This window comes from Micropterus salmoides, unplaced genomic scaffold, assembly GCF_014851395.1.
Source record: "Micropterus salmoides isolate LMB-PRFRI ecotype aquatic unplaced genomic scaffold, ASM1485139v1 Ms_hic_scaffold_21, whole genome shotgun sequence".
In the NCBI taxonomy this organism is placed as follows: domain Eukaryota; kingdom Metazoa; phylum Chordata; class Actinopteri; order Centrarchiformes; family Centrarchidae; genus Micropterus; species Micropterus salmoides.
The window spans coordinates 24435794-24454998 of NW_024041262.1; the positions used below are offsets into that span (position 1 = coordinate 24435794).

The 19205-nt window shown below is 40.5% G+C and overlaps 1 protein-coding gene across 1 annotated transcript in view; it reads right to left on the bottom strand.

The window, feature by feature from the left end:
- The window catches only part of LOC119916463, a 37981-nt gene that overhangs the window by 5344 nt on the left and 13432 nt on the right, over window positions 1-19205 (bottom strand). The gene's annotated exons all lie outside the window — the stretch shown is intronic.

The window sequence follows — 19205 nt, forward strand, 5'->3', positions numbered from 1 at the left end:
ACAGATTTTTACAAACTAATGTTAATTAATAAAAAATACATAAGCTAAAGAAGATGACTGCATTAATATTCACTCCCTTCAGGTCAGTATTTAGTAAATGCACCTTTGGCTACAATTACAGCACGGAGTCTGTGTGGATGTATGTATCAAGTTGGCACATCTGGACACTGCAATTTTTCTCCCTTCTTCCTTGCAAAACAGCTCAAGCTCTGTCAGGTTGGCTTGGGGATCGGACGTGAAGTCCAGGCAGAAATTATTAAACCAGAGGGGACAAGTAAATAAACTTGAGCTGCCAAACAAAGTTATCTAGCTCCTCTTTCAAATGTCAAATTTAAGTGCGAAATCTCAAAGTTACAGGTCGTTACGCCTATTCTCTCTCACTCTCTCTGCATTTACAGATGTCTAAAAATGTTGCACCTTCTAGCAGCAAATATTTATTGATAGGCAAGTGTTAACATGTTCCGTTAAGACTGTAATCTAAGGCTTATTTTTCATAATACATTCAGGAAAAGGCTTTACAGCCCACATACAGAACTTTAGGTTACAGAGGTAACCCCGGTTCTCTGATAACATGAGTCCCTCTGAGTAGTCCTCAGAAGCCCAATACCAATACGCCAGCCCCACTGGCTGGCAGTTGTGACGACTGCATCAGGAGGAGGGACGTACTCTCCTTATAAAAAGGGATGACGCAGCGTCATAAGCTCAAAATAAGCGTACCTCTTCCTTGCTTCACAACCTCGCAAAAGGTATGAGGTGAAGACCAACTGGCCGCCAAGCATATATCTTGGATAGACACACCTCTAAATAGGGCCCAGGATGTAGAGTGAGCACGCAGGCCAACCTGGGCTGCCTCCTCCTGAGATAGGCTTGCCAGTACCTAAACCGCTTAGCAGATGCTAGGGCCAACAAAAGAGCTGTCTTAAGCGGGAGCACTTTCAGATCAACTTGATCCAAAGGCTCAAAGGGGGGTTGAGACAGCGCATCCAAAACAGTCGACAAGTCCCACGACAGGGCGAGCTGTTTGGACACTGGTGAGACGAGACGGCAAGGCGCCCTTCATAAAATGGCTGACAAGGGGATGTTGCCCCACAGCCTTACCACCAAAACCCACATGACATGCCGCAATAGCAGCTAAGTACACCTTAACTGTTGAAAAGGCTTTGCCCTTATCCAGTAAGCCCAGTAGAAAACTGAGAATCACTGGCACCGAGCACTGGAAAGGCACTTCCTGTGACTTCGAACAGCAGTACTCAAACACATGCCATTTGGCACCATATAGTGACCTGGTAGAAGAAGCCCTAGCATTCTGAATGGTTGCGATGACATATAAATAAAAAATAAAAATAAAATATGAGTTAGCTGCTTACATACAGTCACACTGCCTAATGTCTTCAATACTTGTACTATGGTAAAGTTTCAGCTACGCACCTAGGACCACAACATCTTTCCCCTGAAGGCCACTGAGGGCCTCAGTCCTCCTCTCTTCCCAGAAGCTCTTCACTGTGTCCACACAGTAAGCGTCCTGAATGGACACGAAGGTGTTCTTCTTCACCATCCCCATGTTCATGAACTTGAACAAGAGGGCGACCTTCGCATAGTCGTTGCCAGACAACAAAATGTTGGTGGACAAGAGAAAATCTCCAGCTTGCGTCCCACACTTCATTACAGGCTGGGAATTCCACCTCCACAAGCTGTGTCCATTGGGACAGATCTGAAAGTCCAAGAAAAGGCAGGATTGCATTTGGCATGTACAGCACTGGCTTTCACTACAAATGTGTTTTAATGGGAATTTACAGTTATGATACGCTGCGACTGTCAGGACTTACCCATTCGACACTCGTTGCTGTGCCCTTGGAAGTGATGTTGATCTCAAAGGGGGCAACACAGTCACACACCACACCAGTCTTTAAAAGGCCTGTACATTTTTTCACAGGCAGGATCAGAAATGTAGCCAGCTGTCTCAAGCAGTCCTCGTATACTATTGAAGCTCTGGCACCAACGATGTCATCTTCACAAAGGACCTGCTGTGGGGATGGGAAAACAGGGTCCTGATCACAGGGAGAAGCCTCATCAGGAGGGTCTTCACGTGCAGGCTGGTCATGCGCTGCCTCGCCCGTTCCAATAACTGGAAGTCGATCAATCGATGGTGCTTTCTTTAATGCTCCACCCATTCTGTTGAGGTACAACATGAAGGCATATGTGTAAAGATTTGAATAAAAGCTGGCATCACAGAACAATAGCAGAGTAAAGACTGACCGATAACACACCGTATACAAGTGGGTGGAAGATCCTCTTCATCAGAGCTGTCGTCTTTATCTCCATCATCTTTTTCATGAAAGGAAGAAGAGCCTTCATCTGTCCAATCAATTCTGTAAAAGGAGGACATATTCAGAAAAAAACCCGTCTATTCAATTCAATTCAGTTTTATTTATATAGCGCCAAATCACAACAACAGTTATCTCACAGCACTTTTCATAAAAGAGCTGGTCTAGACCGTACTCTATGATGATATTTACAGAAGCCCAACAGTTCCCACCAAGAGCAAGCACTAGGCAACAGAGGCAAGGAAAAACTTCCTTTTAAGAGGCAGAAACCTCGAGCAGAACCATGGCTCAGGGTGGGCGGCCATCTGCCTCGACCGGTTGGGGTGAAGGAGAGAGAGAGAGAGAGAGAGAGAGAGAGAGAGAGAGAGAGAGAGAGAGAGAGAGGGATGTAAGGAGAGAGAGAGGGGAGGGAGGCAGCCTACACAATATACACACAGAGGTACAGACAGTGAAGGTGATGTTGCTATAGACTAAATGAAAAATGGTACAGATATTTACAATAGTGTTAATGGTAACCATCGTAATGTTAATGATTATAATAACAATAATAACAATAAGACTAGCAACAATAGTCGTTGCAGCAGAGGGTGTCGAGCAGGAACACGGGGCAGCAGGTGACCCGCAACCACAGATCCAGACTCCACAGCTCCTGAGCCAGAAAACCTGCAGGAAGTGATAGGAGGAGAGAGGAGAGAGACGAGAAAGCACAAGACTACCAGAAAGGGGAGAAGTTGTGTTAGTAACATGCAATAATGGGATGAGGTTGCATACAGAGGGAGAGAAAGTAGAGGAGAGAGGAGCTCAGTGCATCATGGGAAATCCCCCGGCAGTCTAGGCCTATAGCAGCATAACTAAGGGATGGTTCAGGACTCACCTGAGCCAGCCCTAACTATAAGCTTTATCAAAGAGGAAAGTCTTAAGCCTACTCTTAAATGTGGAGATGGTGTCTGCCACCTGAACCCAAACTGGAACCTGGTTCCACAGGAGAGGAGCTTGATAGCTGAACGCTCTGGCTCCTAGTCTACTTTTGGAGACTCTAGGAACCACAAGTAACCCTGCATTCTGGGAGCGCAGTGCTCTGGTGGGGTAGTAAGGTACTATGAGCTCTTTAAGATAAGATGGTGCCTGACCATTAAGAGCTTTGTAGGTAAGAAGAATGATTTTAAATTCTATTCTGGATTTTACTGGAAGCCAATGCAAAGAAGCTAAAACAGGAGAAATGTGATCTCTTTTCCTGGTTCCTGTCAGAACACGTGCTGCAGCATTCTGGATCAGCTGAAGATTCTTAATGGACTTTTTCGAGCAGCCTGATAATAAGGAATTGCAGTAATCCAGCCTAGAAGTAACAAATGCACGGACTAGTTTTTCTGCATCATTTTTAGACAGGATGTTAACAGGATGTCGCAATATTACGTAGGTGAAAAAAGGCGGTCCTTGAAATTTGCTTAATGTGAGACTTAAACGACATGTCCTGATCAAAGATAACTCCAAGATTCCTCATAGTGGTGCTGGAGGCCAAGGCGATGCCATCCAGGGAAACTACATCTTTGGATAATGCGTCACGGAGGTGCTTAGGCCCCAGAGCAATAACTTCAGTTTTATCTGAGTTTAACATGAGAAAATTACAGGTCATCCAGGTTTTAACATCCTGAAGGCACATTTGAAGTTTAGCTAACTGATGAGTTTCATCTGGCTTGATCGATAGATATAACTGAGTATCATCTGCATAACAATGAAAGCTTATGGAATGTTTCCTGATAATATTGCCTAAAGGAAGCATATATAAAGTGAAGAGGATTGGTCCAAGGACAGATCCTTGAGGAACTCCATGAGTAACTTTGGTGTGCATGGAGGACTCATCGTTAACATGTACAAACTGAAATGTACGTCTACACAAACACGGGTATTTTCATAACAATGACTAATTTTTTTTTTTTTTTTAGGCCGTTCGGCCGTTCGTACACACAGAAACACTGTATCAGTCACTGAAACCGAACATTTTTAAGCCTTGCCAGGGTGAGGACTTTCAGAAACACCGGTTGCAGTGCTGTCGTGTAGACAGTAAAACCAGGGTTTTGCCTTGCAATGTCAGAGTGTTTGATGTCAGATTGTGCACCACTGCCTGCTTTGTTTAAAATTTTATTAGGCTCCGATTGGCCACCGTGGCTTTACGGTTAGAGCCATATCGGCACAAGGTGGTTTGGCATGCTCTTGACAGCGCGTGTTTGCGTTTTCATGTGGACAGAGATTTCTTTTAAACAAAGGAGGAAAAACTCAAGTTATAAAAATACCCGTGTCTTTGTGGACTAGGCCCTAGACAGAACACTAAATGCAGTGTTTTTTCTACCAAAACAATCCCCTATCCCCTCTGAAAGCTGCAAAAATCAAACAGAATAGTGTAATTTTACAATAACTGTAAATTGCGGAATATCATGGAATCTGCCAAAAATGTTGGTGCAATTTATAAAATCAGGAGTTCCCCAGTATAACAAGTGTTTTTGCCCACAGCACTTAAGACAAACTAACTGAAAAACTATGCTGCTATGTTTTGGTGTTTACATGTGCTGCCTCTGTGCTCTCTGGTTCAGTATTACAGTAAGGGCGAGGCTTAGCGCTCAGTGTCTCCTCCACACACAGTCATATTGAAGACGGAAGAGCTCATCACTTCAACAAACTCTCAAATTCAATAAGAAATATTACATATTGAATCAATATCAATATATTTGATGGATCATGCAATATAGAAATCCAATTACTGTATCTCACAAAAGTGAGTGCACCCCTCACATTTTTGATTTTATGTTTTTATGCAACACTGAAGAAATGACACTTTGCTACAATGTAAAGTAGTGAGCGTGCAGCTTGTATAACAGTGTAAATTTGCTTTCCCCTCAAAATAACACATCACACAGCCATTAATGTCTAATCCGCTGGTGACAAAAGTGAGGACACCCCTAAGTGAAAATGTCCAACTTGGGACCAAAGTGTCAATATTCTGTGTGGCCACCATTATTTTCCAGCACTGCCTTAACCCTCTTGGGCATGGAGTTCAGCAGAGCTTCACAGGTTGCCACTGGAGTCCTCTTCTACTCCTGAGAGGGATGTGAGGGGGCTGACTGTGAAAACTCTAAGTCTGGAGCCCCTAGTGCCTGTGAACTGTTTAACAGCACATACCCATACAGATGGACCCCAGACAGCATGGGGGCGTACCAAAAGGCACTGGAAAATCAAAACATATATGATTTAACTCATTTATTTCGAACTGAAACATTTCCCCAGAATAATTCTGGTGTAAATTCTGCTGTGGACAAAATCAATTCAATATTTCATTAATTTGCTTCATTGTCTAATTTCAAAGCCTCCAAACCAAAACCTCAACAAATGAACTGTAACAAATGGTTTGACACTGAATGCAAAAACCTAAGGAAAACTTTAAGGAAATTATCAAATGAAAAGCATAGGGACCCAGATAACCACTATATACGCTGTCAATATGAGGCCACTCTGAAACAATACAAGTACACCCTAAAAACTAAGAAAGAACAACACAGCAAGAAGCAGCTCTGTGAAACTGAGGAATCCTTAGAGTCCAACCAGTTCTGGGAGAAATGGAACAACCTAAACAAAATCCAGCAGGATGAATTTGCAATCCAAGATGGAAATACTTGGATTAATCACTTTAGTGAATTATACAGTAATATTACAAAAAATGATGATCAGTACAAGATATTCACAAAATGGAAAACTCTGGAGGCGGTGATAAAAAAAAAACAACCAAAACCCTCTAGATGACCCTGTAACAGAACAAGAATTAACAGAAGTCATCCAGTCCCTGAAAGGAAAAAAGGCTTGTGGTATTGATGGAATCCTCAACGAAATGATCAAATACTCAGACCATAAAATCAGATTGGCTATACTAAAACTATTCAATACTATTCTAGCACCTGGAACTTTTCCAGACATCTGGAACAAAGGTTTAATAACCCCAATTCATAAATCCGGAGATAAATATGACCCAAATAACTACAGAGGAATATGTGTATACAGTAACTTGGGAAAAATATTCTGCAACATCATTAATAAACGACTTGTCAACTTTGTTGATAACCACAATATTCTGCATAAATAGTTTTTTTGCCAAACTGCCACACAACGGACCATATAGGCACGAGGGCCTTTTCTATAGGCTACTTGAAAGTGGCATTGGAGGAAAAACATATGATTTGATTAAGAACATGTATACAAAAAGTCAATGTGCCATGAAGATTGGAAACAAACAAACAGCGTTCTTCTCCCAGGGTCGGGGAGTGAGGCAGGGATGTAATCTCAGTCCAATTCTCTTTAACCTATATATCAATGAATTAGCAAACCAATTAGAGAGCTCCAAGGCACCTGGCCTCCTCCTGAACGACACAGAGATCAGAGGTCTGCTGTATGCAGATGACTTAGTGTTGCTCTCTCCTACTAAAGAAGGTTTGCAGCAGCACCTTAACCTCCTTCAGAGATTCTGTCAGACCTGGGCCCTGACAGTAAACACAGCAAGGACTAAGATAATGATCTTTCAGAAACAATACAGAACTCAGGTTACACACAATTTCTATTTAGACACCACTAAATTACAACATACAAAAAAGTACACTTACCTCGGCCTCAACATTACATACACAGCGAACTTCAACATGGCTGTGAAAGATCTGAGGGACAAAGCAAGGAGAGCTTTCTATGCAATAAAAAGAAACATTAAAATATATATTCCAATTGAAATCTGGCTTAAAATTTTCCAATTTGTACTAGAACCAATAATTCTATATGGTAGCGAAATCTGGGGGCCAAAACTGAATGAATTTGACAAATGGGACAAAACAATCATAGAATCTTTCCATACTGAGTTCTGTAGGAGCATCCTGCAGGTGCAGAGAAAAACACCAAATAACCTGTGCAGAGCAGAGCTCGGCCAATACCCCCTCCTACTAAAAATACAGAAAATATCACTTAAATTTTACAATCACTTAAAATCAGTTAACCCCAGACATACCATCACAAAGCCCTACCATACCAGGAGCTGAAACCAGAGAAGAGTCCCTCAGCCAGCTGCTCCTGAGGCTCTCTGCAGTAACAGCCTCAGGACAGCAACACCAACTCAAGCAGACCAAACCAAATTATCAGCAAGCAGAAAGAAAAATATATTGAATACTGGAAAGAAACATCCAAAACACAAAGTAAATTACAATGTTATCTGACCCTAAAAAGAGAATTCACACTGGCAAATTACCTGAGTACAATAGAATGTCCCAAACTAAGAAAAATGTTGACAACGTACAGACTGAGTGAACACAGCCTGGCCATAGAAAAGGGTCGCCACAGACAGAGCTGGCTACCACGAGAGGAGAGACTCTGCTCCCAGTGTGACAGAGGACAGGTAGAGACAGAGCTGCACTTTCTAACCTCATGCCCTAAATATAAAACACGACAAAAACACCTTGCAAACATTTCCCTATTATACCCCGAATTCAAATTCATATCAGACACACAGAAACTCCCCGGGAGAAATGCCCAAATGTGAAATAATTGCTGCAAAATATGTCACCTCATGCCATGAAGTGAGGACAACCAGTGGAAACTTAGACTGATAAATAATTGTACAGATTTTCAAATTATTATTATTTTGATTGTTGCGTTTAGATCGGGCTAAATTACCTGTGCAGCAGAAAACAGGCAACTTCGGCGTCACTCTGAAAACATTTGTCCCTCATCAGAGATTTCCATTTGGGGAAGGCCGCACCGATGTTGATCACTGTTTTCTGCCATCGTCTGTCCACATTTAGTTTCACTTCTTCCTCTTTTCGCATCTTTGGCGGGGTTGATTCTCGCTCCGGCACTTTCTCTTTCTTTCTACTAAATAACACGTACGATCCTCCATTTGTCAAAATGTTGGCTTCTCGGTTAGCCAGCAAACACTTAAAACTCATCTCATCTTCTTTCTTCTCCTCCGTCTGTTTTCTACCATCTGCACATGGATGCAGGGTCTGCAGGAGAGGAAGCTTCCGGTTTCCGCCTGTAGTCCGGGTAGTATTGACCAATCACGTTGCAGCGGGCTTTGGTTGCATGCAGGTAAACAGTCCGTGTGGAGCGCAAAAGAGGCGGAACGCATCGACCGAAATATAAACTCTGAACCCAAAAACTGAATAATGAATTCTAAAGTAGTGTATTGTGCAATTTTAATTTAAATGTACCGCTATATACACAAAAGTGCAATAACATGTGGTTTGCAAACACTTTAAACAAATAAGGTGCTTTTTACCAGCAATATTCCCTTTACACAGTAGCAATAAAATATTTCTTGTAAATCTCAATTTAAACATTAATGTAATCAAATCAAATATAAAACCAGAGCTATTTGCCACTGCCAGGGTATTATCTTTTATCTAGCTTGTTGAAACAGGTTACCATCAGAGTCCAGAGCCACCATCATAACACAACAGGCACCTTCTGAGCAACAGGTTAACATACATATAGGCCCTAAATCAGTTTTCTTGTTCTTTTTTCTGAGCAGGTATCAGCAGAAACATTTTTCTTTTATCAGGGAGCAGCATAAACAGCCTATGTTCAGTAGCAAGTGTCCCTGTTAGAGTGAGGTGAAGTGGTCGAGCACAAGGCGTAGCGACAAACGTGCACGTTCCTGTAAAACTGTTGCGGTTGTGCTTGCCTCACGCACATGCCCGGGCAGCGCCCCATGGTTTGACTGTATGTGTATTCACAGCCAGTGAGCTGCGGACTTTCAAAATAATAATAATAATAATAACTGCGTTAACGTGAGATAAAATAATCGTTAATGGCGTTAATTAATTAATGTGTAAACCTAATAATGACGTGTTAACTTTCCCAACCCTACAAAATATATAAGCCAAGTGCCAACTAATATCTCCCATCAATGTCTGCTAAATATTTTATCAGCCCCCCTGAGAGAAGAGGGCCAGTCTGTATGCCACTGACAATCACGGTCAGTTGTGGAGCACCGCAACTGTTGAACCATCAACATAAAGCCAGGATTATGTTGCTGGATTCTGGCTTGCCTTTCCGCGATATTAGAGGTGAATTTGAGTCCCTTTCAAACTTTAACTCGGCTACTTGATGAAATTATTATAGTAAAAATCCAACGTAACATCAAATAGCATTAAAGGATTGCAGCACAGTGTGTTAGTAGCCTTTTAATAATATCCTCCGTGTATATATCACCATTTCGTCTTCAGTTTAATTCTTGTGTGTAAAATCGCTGCAATGTCTGATGTGATCCACAATACATATTGTTTACCTTTCTACCTAAAGTCTTTGTTTGGAATAATATAATTCTATTAAACTTGCAGAATTTTCTTTTGGTTGTGAACAAACTGCATCAAACAATATGTGCTCTAACTTCCACCTCACAAGCGCTTCACAGACTGTCTCTCGGACATAATGTATCATGCATCAATGCATGGATGAAGGCTTGCCACCTTCAACTAAACCTCTCTAAGACTGAACTCTTGTTAATTCCAGCCAAGCAGTCTATCCACCATCACATCAAACTTCAAATTGTCTCCTCAACTATCACTCCAACCAGGGTGGTGAGAAACTTGGGTGTCATGATTGATGACTAGCTGTCCATTTTAGACCATACATTAAATCAAAAAAGTTTATTTAAGGTGCTAAATCAACCAAAAGACATAGTCCCAAAACACTTTACCAAATGCATTGAAATGAAATAAACCGTAATATACAGAATGCGTGTAAAAAACACAAGATAAAATACAAACAGAATAAAATCAGCAAAATAAAATGATAAAAACAATTTAATATAAAGCTCAATCCTGCCCTAACTAAAAGCTTAAACAGAAAAGTCTTAGGTCTAGCCTTAAAAGGGGTGATGTTGTCCAATTCCCAAACCCAAATTGGGACTTGGTTCCATAGTTGAGGCACTTGATAACTAAATGTTCTTTGTCCCACTCTAACCTTAGTTACATTAGGCACCACAAGCAGCCCTGCATTTTGAAAGCCTAGTGCTCTGTTGTGGCAGTAAGGTATAAGGAGTTCTTTGAGGTTAAGATGGTACTTGGCCATTTAAGGCTTTGTAGGTAAGTACAACAATTTAAAAATCTATTCTATATTTCACAGGGAGCCAGTGCAGGGAGGCTAGAACTGGAGAAATATGCTCTCTGATCTTGACCCTTGACAAAACACGTGCTGCTGCATTCTGGATCAACTGGAGAGGCTAAAAAGACTTAATTGTGCTGCCCGCTAGTAAATAATTGCAATGTTACGTAAATGAAAGTAGGCAGTTCTTGAAGTTTGTGTAACATACAGGTTAAAGGACATGTCCTGATAGAAAATAACTCCCAGGTTCCTCTCAGTGGTACTGGGGGTCAGGGCGATGCCATCCATAGTGACAATGTTGTTTGGACCCAAGTAAAATAACTTGCTAACTGATTTGAATCATCTGGCCTGATCGCTACATATAGCTGCGTATCATCAGCATAGCAATGAAAGTTTATGGCATGGTTCCTGATAATTCTACAGAGAGGAAGCATATATAGGGTAAAAAGGATTGGTCCGAGCACCGAACCTTGTTGTACTCCATGATTAACGCTGGTATGCAAGGAGGAATCATTATTCACATATACAAATTAGGACCGATCGAATAAATATGACTTAAACCAACTGAGGGCTGATCCTTTGATGCCAATAAAAATTTACTGTCTCTGTAGTAGTATATGGTGGTCGATGGTATCGAAAGCAGCGCTCAGATCTAACAGGACAAGTACAGAGACAAGTCATTTGACTGATGCAACTAGTATGTCATTTGTAACTTTCACCAGTGCTGCCTCTGTGGTATGATGTCTTCTAAACCCTGACTGAAAAGCCTTGAATAAGCTGTTGCTATGAAGATAGTCACAAAGCTGATTGAGCTGATTTCTACAGGATCTTAAGCCCCTTTTCCACTCCATAGTACCAGCTCGACTCACCTCGACTCTACTGGCCTTTTTTCAGTTTTCCATTGTGGAAAAGTTGCACCTGTACCTGCTGCCAGGTACTTTTTTTCGCATCACCTCCATCAAGGTTCCAAGCGAGCTGAGGGGAAACTAAAATGTGACTTGAAAACACAGCAGACTACTGATTGGTCAGAGAGAATTGTCACTATTCTCTGCATCATCATTGCGCGCGCCAGACAGAGGCCAGCAACAGAAAGTTTTATATTTTACAATTTTCGTACATTATTTCATCACTAAATCCACTTCTGAGAAATTTTGATGTGAGAAATCAACTGTGTAGATTTTGAATATTGACAGTTTTACGAGAAGTGATGGCGGAACAAAAATGTGCTTGAAAGTTTTCGGGGTTGAGGAGCTCCGCAAGTGGCGGCGGGGGAAGCCTGCGCCAAACCGCGGGAGGAGCTCGCGAGGCCGGCCAGCCGCCCGCTCACAGAGCCATCTACTCCCGCCGTCACACAGACCGTTGCAGCAACAACGGCAGAGGAAAACACAGCTGTAAGGTTTTTATACTGTTGAAACATTTTACCTTAAATAAAGAGAAAGCTGTGTGTGGGTCGCTGGTGTGTGTGTGTCGCATTGAACATTAAGTTGCGGCAGTTACATTGAGGGGTACTACCTGCAATGGAAAACAGAGCAGGGCCAAAGTCAAGTAGAGTCGAGGCGAGTTGAGCTGGTACTGGTAATGGAAAAATGGTAAAAAATAGAAAAGACTAGATATAGGTCTTTAATTATTTAAAACGTCTGGGTCCAGAGTGGGCTTTTTAAGAAGAGGTTTAATTACAGCTACTCTGTAGGATTTTTGTATATAGCCAGTTTGCAAAGAAAAATTAAACAAATCTAATATGGTAGAGCTGACCGAGGGTAGAACCTCTAAGCAGCCAAGTAGGGATGGGGTCTAGGAGGCAGGTTAAGGCTTTAGATGAGTAAATCATTTATGTTAATTGCAGAAGATCAATGGGAGCAAAACAGTCTAGGAACATATCAGGTTTTACAGAGGTTTCTAAAGGTGCTGAATGAGAAAATACATCAATGCTGGTTAAGGGCAGGGGGTGTTGAATTTTGTCTCTGATGATTAGAGTTTTCTCTCTAAAGACGCTCATAAAATCATTACTGCTGATGCTAGCAGGAATAAAAAAGCTCAATGGAGGTGTGACTCTCTGTTAGCCTGGACTGTACCGAAGAGAACCTTGGGGTTGTCCTTGTTCTCCTCTGCTAATGGTGAATAGTAAGCTACTCTAGCTGCACAGGTTTGCTGTCAGGGCCCTGAGGCTCTGGAACAGCCTGCCTGAGGAAATGGTCAGAGTCAGTGAACTCTTTTAAGTCCCTTCTTAAAACATACTTTTATAGGAGAGCCTTTCCCGATCTTATTTGATTTTATTTTATCCCTTTTATTTTATTGTATTTTACTAATTTTATATTTATGTGTATTTTAGTCTTTTCAATGTTTTCATGCTTTTATCTTGTATTGTTTTTGTATTATTGTCTCTTGGGTATTATTTTCTTTACACTTGTTAAAGCACTTTGTAACTTGTATTTGAAAAGTGCTCTACAAATAAAGATTATTATTATTATTATTTTAGCTGCTCCCTTTAGATTCTAAATGATGATAGTCAAATGTCTACCTTTGACAAATCTTCTAAAGTTAAGAACTTTAGTCAAACGTAGACATTTGCCATGGATCAGCTCACATCTGATTAGTCTCTTTAAACAAAGGAATAAAGCCTGGGCTAAATATTGCTCTTCTTCAGATGCCACAGATTGGGAAGCTTACAGATATCTCAAGAATGTATGTCACACCAAGACAAGGAATGCAAAATCTATTAATTATAGAGATAGCTTTTTGCAGGACTTTCAAAACTCCAGAAAAATCTGGACTCTGGACTGGAATCAAGTACAAATTGATAATGCCAGTATTTCCGATCCTTTACTGATTTCTGGTGCTTTCATCCAGCATTTTTTTAGATTAGTGGTTCAGAAATTGTAAACTTCCATGATACAGCTAGTTCTTCCAGCACGATCTTCTCTACTGGTGCATTCTGTTTTAGATCAATCATGCCTATTGATGTTTTTCATGTCATTTGTGGGTCCTGACGGTCTTTAAGCAAGATTTATTAAGCTTGCTGCTCATGTGTTAATGTACCCACTTGCTGATTTATTCAACTTGTCCTTTTCTACTTGTACTGTTCCACTTTGGGAACCCTGCTTTATTCTATTTTAATTAATGATTTATTCAAAATCTGTGAGAAAAATTGCTGAGTGCATTGCTATGCTGATGATACAGTTATTTACACCTTGGACTCAGATATATTAAAAATCCAGAACTTCTTACAATTTGGTCCAAAACTGGCTTCACATGAATAAATTGGTAATAAATGAGAAGTCCTGTGACATGGTGTTTGGAACAAGGCGTAATCGTCCTAGTACTTACATCCACATATTAACATTGATGAAGTGGATTCTTTTAAATATCTTTGGCTTTTGGATTGACCCTGAACTCAACTTCAAATTGCATATTGACTTCATTATTAAGACAATCTATGGAAGTTGTCTTTACTGATCAATAGGCTACATGGTTTTACATTTCAAGTAAGGAATATAATTATCTCTGTTGATACTGCCAATTATAGATTATGCTGATATTATCTATATGAACACCACTGACAGCAATCTTAGGCCTCTTAATGTTGTTTTTAATTGTCTTTGTAGATTTGTCATGAGGTGTCCATTTACTGTAACTGTCCTCTATACTTGAAACAATTTTTAGTTCCTTGCTCCATATCCATTCAGACAGATGCAACATCACAAGAACTTTTACTGTAGCCAGACAGAAATCATTTCAATATAAAGCACCATGTGATTGGAATAATCTTCATCCTACCCTAACATCTATCAGCACTTTTCACAGCATCTTTAGCTCTGGCTCTTCAAACAGGACGTTCATGTTATTAATGCTATCAAGTAGAATTACGTTGTTTTGTTATACATTACACTTACATACTGCTAAGTAATAACTTGATTTGTTTTTGGATTCAATGATAGCTGATTTTACATTGGTAGAATTTAAGTTAAAGGATTGTTTTATATTGTTAATTTCCTTGCATTAACTGAGTGTATGTGGTGTGGGTGAGAGTGGGTGTGCGAGTCATCTGTATGTGTGTGCTATATGTAGTTATGTAATGTTCTGTTTTGTATTATGTATGTTCATTATGTATTTGTGTTATAGGACCCCCTTGAAAATGAGATGCTGCATCTCAAGGCTATCCTTCAATAAATTCAATTCAATACGCTATTAGCTCTTACTAGTATGTATTGACTCTTGTAGATCTTAGTGTATTGATGCTTGTATGTTGTTCCTTAAATGTAAGTCGCTTTGGATAAAGGCGCCTGCCAAATGATTAAATGTAATGCAATAAGTCCTCAACCTTGGAAGACTGCTCCGCTGCGAATCATTATCCATGCTAGCTAAAAACGGCCAATGCGACAGTGATTGTCGTGTGTCAGACTTTATTGGTTATATATGTTGAACTGTATGTCTGCCTGAAGACAATTATCAAAACAAGACTATCTAGGTTACATTAGCAATTAATTGGATCTGGCAATTAAGTACGATCTCCACTTTCACTATAATAACAATCATCCATTTCCTGGAACCTTCCTGGAGTTTAAAGTTACATATCGACTAATTTCTATGAAATTTTACAAAAATACGAGACCTGTAAAATAAAGTGTTATCAAAGTTTCATGAACAAAGAAAGAAATAATAACAAACCTATGTTAATAAATCCACTGTTTCTGTTTATATAGATTTTTAAAAAAGGTTAAAATCAGAGGTCAAGTCCACTATAAAGGTCTCCTCTTCCACCTATTACACTGCAATGCAATCCAGAACTTTAGATGACTTAGTTTGAATATACGGTATATTCATTAGATGAATATTTATTATAATTTATTTCCTCCATCACACCCCCTAAAGTATGTTGTATGTCCACTGATGTTAATACCACAAAGATCAGAAGATGTTGGAAAACATTTGTTCCCTTCCCTCTCCTTTCCCGACAACTTTGATAAAGGGAACATTTGGAAAAACTGTGTCAATAACTTGTCTATATGGGTGGCTTCAGTAGGCAGTAAGCAGCATTTTAATGAAAAATACATTTTAAATACATATTTGGAGGTGTCAGTCGGTGTATGTACAAAACTCTGCTGCAAACACAGTGGATTGCCCCACCTCTGCATGTGGAGGAGGCTTGTTAATGACATAGCCTATGAAAATGAAACCAACCTGGTTGCTAACAAATGACATCTGCACTGGTGTTTTCACTGTGGATTTAACTGGTCCGTGCTTGAAGTATATCCATCATGTCCATGTAGCGTAATAGATAACAATTCTATCTGCAAAACACTACAATAGGTCACCAAATATACCCGGGTGGTCCATCTACGTAAGGTTTATGTGCGGGAAATGTCTCTTAAGATATGGATGCTGGTTAAATGTTTTACCACAAACATCACAGCCAAATTGTTTCTCTCCTGTGTGCAGTCTCATGTGTTTCTTGAGAATTCTCTGTTTTGTAAATCTTGTCCCTCAAACATCACAGCAAAATGGTTTCTCCTATGTGTGGTTGCTAAGGTGTGTCTTGAGAAGTCTATGTTCTGTAAATCTCTTCCCACAATAAACACAGCCAAATGGTTTCTCCCCTCTGTGGATGCCCATGTGTTTCTTGAGAATTCTCTGTTCTGTAAATCTCTTCCCACAATCATCACAGCCAAATGGTTTCTCCCCTGTGTGAACTCTCATGTGTTTCTTGAGATTTCCCCGATCTGTAAATCTCTTCCCACAATCATCACAGCAAAATGGTTTCTCTCCTGTGTGCACTCTGATGTGTCTAACAAGATGTGGATGCTGGTTGAATCTTTTACCACAATCATCACAGCTAAATGGTTTCTCTCCTGTGTGGACTCTCATGTGTCTCTTTAGATTTCCCAGGATTGGAAATATCTTCCCACAAACATCACAGCCAAATGTTTTCTCTCCTGCGTGAGCTCTCATGTGCAGCTTAAGATGTGACATCCTTTTAAATCTCTTCCCACAAACATCACAACCAAAACGTTTCTCTCCTGTGTGGACGCTCATGTGTAATGTAAGATGTGTCTGCTGGTTAAACCTTTTACCACAAACATCACAAGCAAATCGTTTCTCTCTTGTGTGGACTCTTCTTTGTGAATCTACATTTTGCTTCATTCTGAAACATTTCTTATTAACCAGACGGCTGGAGGACCTTTTTCCTGAATGACACTTCATGTGTCTCTGAAGAGACCCCTTGTGTTGATATTGTTTATCACATTCAAAGCAGCTAAATGATTCTTTCCCAGCATTACATCCTGCATCACTTACAGGAGCTTCCTTATATTTCAGAGCATTTACACCTGACTCAGGTGCTCTGGTCTCCTTCCAACCATTGTCACTGTCTTCAGTTTCAGCTTCAGAATCTGACAAAGGTTCTTGCCAGTCATTTTCACTGACTTCAGTGTCTGAAGCTTTTTCATCAGTATCTGGTTGTAAATGACTATCTGGATCAAGGTTCCCAGCAGGTTCTGATCCTCCATCAGTTTCTGTTTTTATCTGCGTAGCTGAGCTGCTGGCTGAAGGCTCTGCCTCTCTGTTGTCCTCAGTTTGGCTTTGATGAAGCTGTGGAGACTGAGGTTTCTCTTCCTCATCTTCACTCTTCACAGTAACAGCAGTGAATGGGAACCTGGTGATATCAGCCTCCTCCAGTCCATTAAGCTGCTCTCCCTGCTGACTGATCCAGAGTTCCTCCTGTTCTTCTTTTATGTGTAGGAGCTCTGGGTCCTCCTGGTCCAGACTGGGGCTCCACCCAGAGGGAACCTCTTCTTTAATCACCAAAAACTGCTGGACATCTGCAGGGAAAACTGAAAAACACAGCAAAAAATGTTGGCAGCCATTTTCTAGGAAACTAATAAAAAAAATAGAAATGTAATACAAACTTATCTATAATGTGAAAAATGGAGTTCCTTTAACAAATATTAGGATACGGGTCAAGAACACAAGTAACCATAGTGATGGTGCACACCATCGATGGCAAGTAGTGAGGTAGCCTTCGAAAGTCTTTTACAGCAATTTGCTTCAAATTTTGCACCCTTTTTCTCAACAAGTCTTCCAAATTAAATGACCAGCTGCGTCTATTTTAATGGCTCCCCAGAACGACAAATAAAGGATGACGTCGAGTCACCATCAACTTCAGGCCTGGAGGAAAACAAAGTCTTACCTGACTTCTTTCGAGGCATCCCCACTCCACTTGTGATTCTCCTCTTTACAATCCTTGCTTGCAGATCAGAGATGTATGCGCAGGTATTTTTAGATTTCAGGGCATATAACCTGTGTCTTCTGCTTTTTGTCTTGTGCAGCCTTCTGAAACTATAATTTGAACATTCAATATCTGTTAGTAGTGGTGCAACAGATCCATGATCTGTACGCTTTAACAGTAGGGGAAACAGCTTTAATGTAATAAATATGTACATTGCGATGCAGAGTTACAGTAAAACGATAGAAAAGACAGATGCATGCTATAGTTAACTCTGAAACTCAGCAACTGGTTTAGAAGAGAGGGACTGATTCAAAACACAGCTTTTATGACTATCCGAAAAATGATTGAAAAACACTGATTCTAAATGGGGAAATGAATATAAGTGTAAAACGTACATCTCTTTGCCTTCTGCTGTTTTCAATGTTGGTCGGTTCCGGTGGAAGTTATAGTCCAGAGCGGCAAGCAGAACTCTTGCCTCATAAACTGGGGGACTGAAGGTGATGCGCTTGCTGGCATACATCAATATATGGTTCTGGAATACCTCTAGGTCTGTATTTGATCTGATTGAAAAGAATAAAAATATATTTATTTACAGTTTCTCATACAAGTGAGTACACCCCCACTCACATTTTTGTAAATATTTGATTATATCTTCTCAATGAAAACACTGAAATGAAACTTTGCTACAATGTAAAGTAGTGAGTGTGCAGCTTGTATAACAGTGTAAATTTGCTGTCCCCTCAAAATAACACATCACACAGCCATTAATGTCTAAACTGCTGGCAACAAAAGTGAGTACACCCCTAAGAGAAAAAGTAAAGTAGTCACGGCATATATATATATATATATATATATACATACATACATACATACACACACACACACACACACACACACCAGGTGATCGTGGGTTCGATTCCAGGTCAGGGCGGGGGTATCTTAGGCAAGGTCCTTATTGCTACTTGTCTTCAGGCATGAGTGAAACCGCAAATACAAGAGCCATACCAGCTTGGACGTTGCCCGGGTCAACAGCAGAAAATATGGATCTGATGCAATGCTACTATATGAGAAATCCCGGTGAAGGGGGTTATATGCAGAGACTGTGGGATATATGGATGCTTCGAAACCCATCATCAAAACTGACAAAGCTTAGTGTTCTAACATCCGCAAACGGCAACTACTATCACAACTAGAGATTGATGAGGTACAACAAATATGCTACGACAAGGGAAAGTCCCAAGGCTAATTGACAAAGTTCTCTCTGAAAGTCTGCTAGAAGATGTGAATGCAGCACTACATACAATCCCTACTAAAGCCAAAACCGAGACCAATGTGCTGACGCCACAGCAACAGTGATCCTAGAGATGTTTGGTTATAAGATGAACACCACAAGCCACAAGGCATGGAGGAGAAGGCTAGAGGCCAAGATCAAGGCAACACGAAGAGAGGTTAGTCAGCTCTCAGAGCTACAGAAAGGTGCAAGGAAGGGGCTACCTAAGAAATACAACAAGCTGTCGATACCTGAGGCT